Source organism: Nicotiana attenuata, unplaced genomic scaffold (genome assembly GCF_001879085.1).
Source record: "Nicotiana attenuata strain UT unplaced genomic scaffold, NIATTr2, whole genome shotgun sequence".
Lineage (NCBI taxonomy): Eukaryota > Viridiplantae > Streptophyta > Magnoliopsida > Solanales > Solanaceae > Nicotiana > Nicotiana attenuata.
In genome coordinates this window covers 3,913-12,167 of record NW_017676108.1, presented here as the reverse complement: position 1 = coordinate 12,167, position 8,255 = coordinate 3,913, and the positions used below count along the sequence as shown (strand labels likewise).

At 40.6% G+C, this 8,255-nt stretch overlaps 1 long non-coding RNA gene across 1 annotated transcript; it reads left to right on the top strand.

The window, feature by feature from the left end:
* Positions 1 to 1,103: 1,103 nt before the first annotated feature.
* On the top strand, positions 1,104 to 8,054 carry LOC109220756. The gene is made up of 3 exons (XR_002067149.1): positions 1,104 to 1,155; positions 1,251 to 1,650; positions 7,767 to 8,054. It is a non-coding gene; the product is annotated as an uncharacterized LOC109220756 (long non-coding RNA).
* The last annotated feature ends 201 nt before the right edge of the window (positions 8,055 to 8,255 follow it).

The window sequence follows — 8,255 nt, the reverse complement described above, 5'->3', positions numbered from 1 at the left end:
TAGGGAAGGTAGACTTTGTGTGCCTCGTTCTTCTTGGAGAGAGTTGCTAGTTAGGGAAGCACATAGTGGGGGTTTGATGGGCCATTTTGGAATTGATAAGTCTTTAGCCATTCTTGAGGAACACTTTTGTTGGCCTAAAATGAAAGGTGATGTTGTGCATATTTGTGAAAATTGTATTGAATGTAAGCATGCTAAATCTAAGTCTAATCCTTATGGTTTGTACACCCCACTCCCTATTCCCAAAGCGCCATGGCTTGATATTTCTATGGACTTTGTGCTTGGTTTACCTAGGACGAAGAGGGGAAAAGATAGCATCTTTGTGGTTGTTGATCGATTTTCTAAGATGGCTCATTTTATACCTTGCCATAAGAGTGATGATGCTACACATGTACTTGATCTGTTTGTAAACGATGTGCTTAAGTTGCATGGGGTTCCTAGATCTATTGTTAGTGATAGGGATACCAAGTTTGTTAGTTACTTTTGGAAAAGCCTTTGGAGTAAACTTGGCACGCATTTGAAATTCTCTACTTCTTGTCACCCCCAAACCGATGGCCAAACCGAAGTGGTCTATAGGACCTTAGGTAACATGCTTAGGGCCATGGTCAAGGGGAAGCTTACTTCTTGGGAGGAGCATTTACCATTGATTGAGTTTGCATATAATCGTTCTTATCATTCTTCTATTGGCATGACTCCTTTTGAAGTGTGTATGGTTTTAATCCCCTCACCCCTTTGGATCTAACTCCTTTGTCTCAAGATGTGATTGTTAGTTTAGATGCCAAGAAAAGGGCCGAGGCTATGAAGAAGATTCATGAGAAGGCAAGACATCAACTTGAGAAAATGAATGACAAAGCGGCTTCTAGGGCCAACAAAGAAAGAAAGCGGATGATATTTGAACCCGGTGATTGGGTTTGGATTCACTTGAGGAAGGAAAGATTTCCTCAAAAGAGAAAGAACAAACTTCTCCATAGGGGAGAAGGCCCCTACCGAGTTCTTGAAAGGATAAATGATAATACATATAAGATTGATATTCCTAATGATCTCCTTGTTCATGATGTCTTTAATGTTAGTGACTTGAGTCCTTGTGTTGTAGGTAANTTAATTGCCTAAAGCTCATACAATGCATTGGTTGGTCGATGGTGGTTACTTCATTCGTTTGTAAGATATTCAGGAACTTTACATTTCCTCCATGATAAATGATTCTATATTTTAAGAACTGCTGGCTAACTCTAAGATTCAGTCTTCTCTAACAGGAAAAATCTCTGGAGATGTTGTTTCTTTACATATATAATCCTATCACTTCTTGTGCCTTCCCTTTCATTATCTCTTACTTCAATTTATGTTGCTAGCAGATAAGCAAATACTTAAAAGAAGGTCGAGGCTTTGTTGCTATTTTTCTTTGTTCCCGCTATCTGTTCCTATAATGTAAAGTGTAATCTGAACTTATTTCATTGTTGTAGACTAACAACTAGATGATCTTGAACACCTCCCTCAAGAAGGTAATATTTTTGTTAAAATTCCTGTTTGGTTCCTGAAATACTGTGCGACATATCATATTCATCTTTGTTCCTGAAATGTGAGCAAAGCTTCGTAGACGGCTTCGCTTCCTCCTCGCTTCTTTCCTGGCGACTAGCTTCTCAAGTGGGCGGCTTGGTAAGCAAGCTAACTTGTCAGATTCATCTGTTTCAATTATACATATTGAAGTACAAAATCTACAGATATGTAAAAATATGTCAAAAATTCACCGGCATTCAAGAGCCTTTCGGAAATGCTAAAATTAGGGGACAGTCACGACCCCAGTTCGCCCTCCGTGAACTGTCGTGACGGCACCTAGTCTCTACGACTAGGTAAGCCTAACAATGCGGAACATAAGCAAAACTTGCGGAAGAAATAATCAAAACCATAGATAACCAAAATAAGCGATATATAAAATGCCGCTCAGCATGCACAATACTTAACTTCTCAAAACCAATACGTACTCCCAAGACCCGGAAACCCATGAAGCACAAGCTAAGAAATACTACATAGCTCTAACTCCGGAATGTCTAACAAGAACAGAGAATACAGAAGGGCTAAATACTAATGCGGGAATAGAAAGAGACTCCCCGGTCTGCGGACGCGGCAGATATACCTCGAAGTCACTAGAGCAGTCGCTTCGCCTCAGGGGTGGTAGGACTGGATAGAAGTACCTGGATCTGCACATGAAAAACATGCGCAGAAAGGGCATGAGTACACCACAACGGTACTCAGTAAGTGCCAAGCCTAACCTCGGTTGAGTAGTGACGAGGAAGGTCAGGGCCTTACTGAGATAAGATAAAATATAAGGTATAACAGGATAAGATAAGCAATTCAGTTGCAAGCTAACAACAAAAGTTGAATACGAAAAGGTAAGGAATGCAATAACCGAAACAGAGGCTAAAACGATCACAAGGATAATAACCGGGGATCTCTCAGTATCCCGAGGATCTCTTAGCATCCTCAATCTGTACCAGGGATCTCTTAGATATCTCGAGGATCTCTTGGTGTCCTCAATATATGCTAGGGTATCCCGATGATCTCTTGGTATCCTCAATATATATGCTAGGGTATCCCGATGATCTCTTGGTATCCTCAATATATATGCTAGGGATCTCTTGGTATCCCGAGGATCTTTTGGTATCCTCAATATATGCTAGGGATCTCTTGGTATCCCGAGGATCTCTTGGTATCCTCGATATATTCTAGGGATCTCTTGGTATCCCGATTATATGTGCCGGGGATCTCTTGGTATCCCGCACTATAGTCCAAATCAATATATATGCAGGGGATCTCCCGGAATACCATTCCGTAGTCCCAAAGTAAACACACAACAACAACACGAAGAATACACAATTAAATTCAAATTCCATATCAAGGTAAAACAGGTATTTCTAGCCTAGCATGTTGCATATAATCCAAATAAGGCATTTTAAGCAAATAGGCAATTAAGTCAACTAGGCATACTTTTCTAACTAACAATAGAATAAAACAGGAGAGAAAGGAACTTAGTTTAAATACTTAAAGTAAAAATCGGGTTTCCAACAATTAGCTCAAGTACGCGCTCGTCACCTCACGTACAAGGCATTCAATTATCAAATATCATATCCTAAGGGGAAGGTCCCCCACACAAGGTTAGACAAGCCACTTACCTCGAACCGGCTCAAAATCAACTAGAAATCACGCTTTTGCCACGAGTATCTGACTCCAAATGGCCCAAATCTATTCAATTCAATTGCATGTAGTAAATAACTCCTCAAGTAACTGATTCTACAATTAAATTCTAGGTTAATACACGAAATTATGTAAACTGACCAAAATGCCCCTCGGGCCCACGTCTCGGAATCGAGTAAAATTTTCATTTCCAGAATACTCACATCCTCACGAGTCTAAACATATAAAAATTTACCCAATTCCGATATCATTTGGTCCTTCAAATTATCATTATATATTTTTGAAATATTACACAATTTTTCTTTCCAAATTTCATCCCAAATCACGAATAAAATGATGAATTCAATGATAGATTCATGTACACTGGCCAAATCTGAGTTAAAATCACTTACCCCGATGAATTTCTTGAAAAACCTTTGAAAAATCGCCAAAATTCGAGCTCTCTAGGTCAAAATATCAAATAAAACCCAAAACCTCATATTTATAGACCACCCCCCAGATTTCTACCTCTGCGGACCGCACAAAAAATGACCGCGGTCCGCACCAAACCAGTGCGGTCTGCACAAAAACGACGGCGGCCGCACATGTCTTGACTGCAGTGATAAGCTTTAGTATTTTGGCCATAACTTTCGCTACAGATGTCCAAATTATGATTTCTTTAGCTTTCTGGAAACTAGACACGAAGGGCTACAACTTTTGTTTTTGAATCATCTCAAAATTCCTTGTAGATAAAAAGATATGAGCTCCCGAAGTAGGACCAGTGAAACAGCCCCCCACCGCGGACTGCACTACATTTTGTGCGGCCGCACAGCCCCCACCGCGGACGCACTGGATTTCGTGCGGACCGCATTGGTGGGTTCTGAGGCCTGCAACTCTTCTGGACCTGCAATGGCTTTGATTTTTGGCCTAAAAACATTCCGGAACCTACACGGAACTCACCCGAGTCCCCGGAACTTCAAACCAATTGCACCAACATAACCTAAAACATCGTTCAAACTTGTCCCAACCTTCGGAACGCTACAAACAACACCATTTTTCATCGAATTCAACCTTAAGAACTTCAAAAACTCTAAAAATACATTTTTGATCAAAAAATCTATCAAACCTCGTCCGAATGACCTGAAATTTTGCACACACATCCAAAATGACATGACGGAGCTATTGCGACTTCCGGAATTCCATTTCGACCCTCGGATCAAAAGTTCACTATCGGATCGGAAACTTCAAAAATTCAAACTTCGGCAGTTCAAGCCTAAATTAGCTACGCACCTACAAAACACATTCCGAACACACTCCCAACCCCGAAATCACCTAACGAAGCTAACGGAACCATCGGATTTCCGTTCCGAGACCGTCTTGACATCGTTTCGACTATGGTCAGTTTTCCAACACTTAAGCTCTGGAGCATTTAGGGACTAAGTTCCCCAAACTCTCCGAAACTCAAAACCGAACGTCCCGGCAAATCAAAATAGCAGAAATAAACTTGGGGAAATAGGGGATCGGGGCGTTAATTCTTAAGACGACCAGCCGGGTCGTCACATCCTCCTACACTTAAACATTCGTTCGTCCTAGAACGAGCATAGAGACATACCTGAAGTGAAGCTGCTCATGGCCCCAAACTGCTGAGCAACGCGCTAGAGCTCAAAACGACCGGTCGGGTCGTTACAGGGACAAGATAGAAAGAACATTAAAAGGGGAACTTTGTAACATTTATAAAGAAAAGATGATCTTGTAAGAGATTTGAGAAGTTAACAACTGGAAAATGATACAAATAAGAACTCAGGATTATTATTGCAGTCTAATTAAGTTACCAAAGTACTTGGTCCTGTTCATGGGAAGTGCTTCCACCAGTAAATCTGAATTATCCAAACTGCTTGGCTTATATATGTCCTTCAACTTTGCACTTTGCAGACAAATATAATAGAAGAGACTGGATTTCTGTTGAAATAGGGATTGTGGAGAATTGGTGAAAGATGAAAGTACATAGTTACTTGATACTTTTATGCTAACTGTCTGAGAAAACAACATAGTATTAATGTGACGATCCAAAGGGTCATCACCTTTTTTCTTATTCATTACGTGCTTCCGAGGCTTCGAAAACCTCATTGACTTTTGTGTGAAAAACGCTAAATTTTGATATTAATATGAGTATATTTGACTTCGGTCAACATTTTGGATAAACGGACCTGGACCCGTGATTTGACGGTCCCGGAGGGTCCGTAGAAAAATATGGAACTCGGGCATATGCCCGGAGTCAAATTCCGAGGTCTAGAGCCCGAGTAATGAATTTTTTTGTGAAATTGTTTTTCTGAAATTATTAAGGAAATTGAAAATGAAATTTGATTAAAAGATTGTGGTATCGGGCTCGTATTTTGGTTCCGACGCCCGGTACAAGTCTTATATATGGTTTAAGCACTTTCTGTAAAATTTGGTTGAAGTTGGACGTCGTTTGACGTGTTTCGGACTTAAAATGAAAATTTGATGCTTTATGAAAATTTCAAAGAAAAACATGAATTTTGAGGCTTGATTCGATGTATATGATGTTATTTTGGCGATTTGGTCGCACGGATAAGTCCATAGGATGTTATTGAGGTTGTATGCATATTTGGTTTGGAGCCCCGAGAGCTCGGGTGAGTTGTGGATAGGCCACGCATTGCATTTTTGAACTGGTAAAGATCTGGTATTTTGGCTTCTGTGATTTTCGCAAATGCGAAGAGGAGACTCGCAAATGCGAGCTTTGAGTCGCAATTGTGAAGTCTGGGGACTGGGTATAGGATCGCAAATGCGATTCATTTGCTCGCAAATGCGAACGTGGGAATTCCGGGCACTGGTCGCAAATGCGATCATGGTGCTCGCAAATGCGGAGGGTGTTTGATCGCAAATAAGTCCGGCATTGTGCACAGTGTTCGCAAATGCGAACTTGACTTCGCAATTCCCAAGTTAGCAGGTCGGGGTTCGCAATTGCGAACCCCAGTTCGCAATTCCCATATCCGAGGCCCAGCAAATTTTATACTTAGTCGAATTTTCATCACTTTTCACCATTCTTTCAAAACCCAAACACCATAGGCGATTTTTTCAAGAACAAACTTCATCCCAAATCATTTGTAAGTCGATTTCTACTCAATTCTTTCAATCTTTAACATCATTTAACATGTTTTTCACTTAAAATCAAGGATTTTCATGGGTGAAATTGGGGTTTTTGGGTAGAACCTAGGTTTTCAAAAAATTGGGGATTTGGACCTCGAATTGAGGTCCGATTTCAAAAAAAATTATATATTTGAGTTCGTGGGGGAATGGGTAACCGGGTTTTGGTTCGAACCTCGGGTTTTGACCACGGGGCCCGGGGGCGATTTTGGAATTTTTGGGAAAAACTTTGGAAAATTCATTTTTATGCATTCAAATTGATTCATTTAGTGTTTATTAATGTAATTAAGTAATTTGTGGCTAGATTCGAGCGGATTGGAGGTGGAATAACGGGGTAAAGCCATAGTTGAGGCTTGAGTTGAGTTCAAGGCATCGAGGTAAGTGTTTGGTTTAACCCTAGCTTGAGGGAATAAGAGTTAAGTCTTATTTGTAACTTGCTAATTGTCGAGTACGATGTATAGGCATGGTGACGAGTACCTATACATTGGTGTCTAGCATGACTGTGAGTCCTTATTTGCGAATAGTTTGGTTGTTGTTATACTTTCCATGCTTAAATGATGACTTCTATATGTTTTAAAGACCTTGTGAAAGAAATTGTGATCTTGAAACTTAGTGGAGCATTGGCTCGGGTTGAAATACAAATTGTGAAGGTATATGAGATAAGTAACTCTTTGGAGCATTGGCTCAAGTGATAATGTGAACTGTGAGATGAAAGTGAAAGAAAAAAAGGAGTTAATGATTCATTCCCTTGCCGGGACGTTGTTGGTTATTGATATTGTACCTTTGCCGGGTTTTTAAATTGTTGTTTGTGTTCCCTTGCCGGGATTTTCATTATTGTTTATTTATTCCCTTGCCCTTGTTTGTGATTGTTGATTGGGTGAGGAAGAGTGTTAAAGCACGAAGGGTGGTGCTGTGCACTGTTTGTTTATGGTAAGGAAAGAGTGTAAAGCACGAATGGTGATGCCGTGCATTGTTGCTTATTATGAGAAAGAGTGTTAAAGCACGAAGGGTGATGCCGTGCCGCACGATGTACCATTCCGTGCCGATTCTATTGATATATGTGAGGAATGAGAGTAAAAGCACGAAGGGTGATGCCGTGCGCATGTTATTGCTTGGTGAGGACAAGAGTAAAAGCATGAAGGGTGATGCCGTGCACTGGTTGAATTCTGTTTCATTACGTACTATTGAGTTGTGTTGTATTCCTTTATTATTGGACGACTCTTATTTGGAATTTATTATACTCCCCATAGCATGTTTCCCCTCCCATATTGTTTATCTGTTTTGTATTTCGATTCCGCTGTATATATATATGAAATTGCACAGATTTATGTGGTAGTCTGGTCTAGCCTCGTCACTACTTTGCCGGGGTAGACTAGACACTTACCAGCACATGGGGTCGGTTGTGCTGATGCTACACTCTATGCATTTTTGCACAGGTCCACGTTTCGAGCAGCAACAGCTTTAGTTCAGGAGCATACCTTCAGACCGGAGAGACCCGAGGTAGCCTTGCAGGCGTCCGCAGGCCCGGCGTCTCCCTTCTATCCTTATATTAGACTGTCATCTCTTTGTATTCGGGATAAACAGATTTCTGTTTCTTTCAGACCTTGTATTTAGTAAATTCTTAGTAGTTTCTGAGTAATGTGACGCCAGTCTTGGGTAGAGGCTATTGTTGATTGTTCCGCGTTATGATTCAGATTATAAATCAGACTTCCGCTATTATTAAATTTCGTGTTCTATATTGATGCTATGAATTGTTAAGAGATTTGTTTATTAATGGAAGGGTAATTAAGTTGGCTTGTCTAGCTACCACGAGTAGGCGCCATCACGACCCCGAGGGTGAAAAATTCAGGTCGTGACAATTAAGTTTCTCCACTATATGTATTTTGCTTAACAAGGTTTTCTGGATTAGCCACATAGGTCATCTT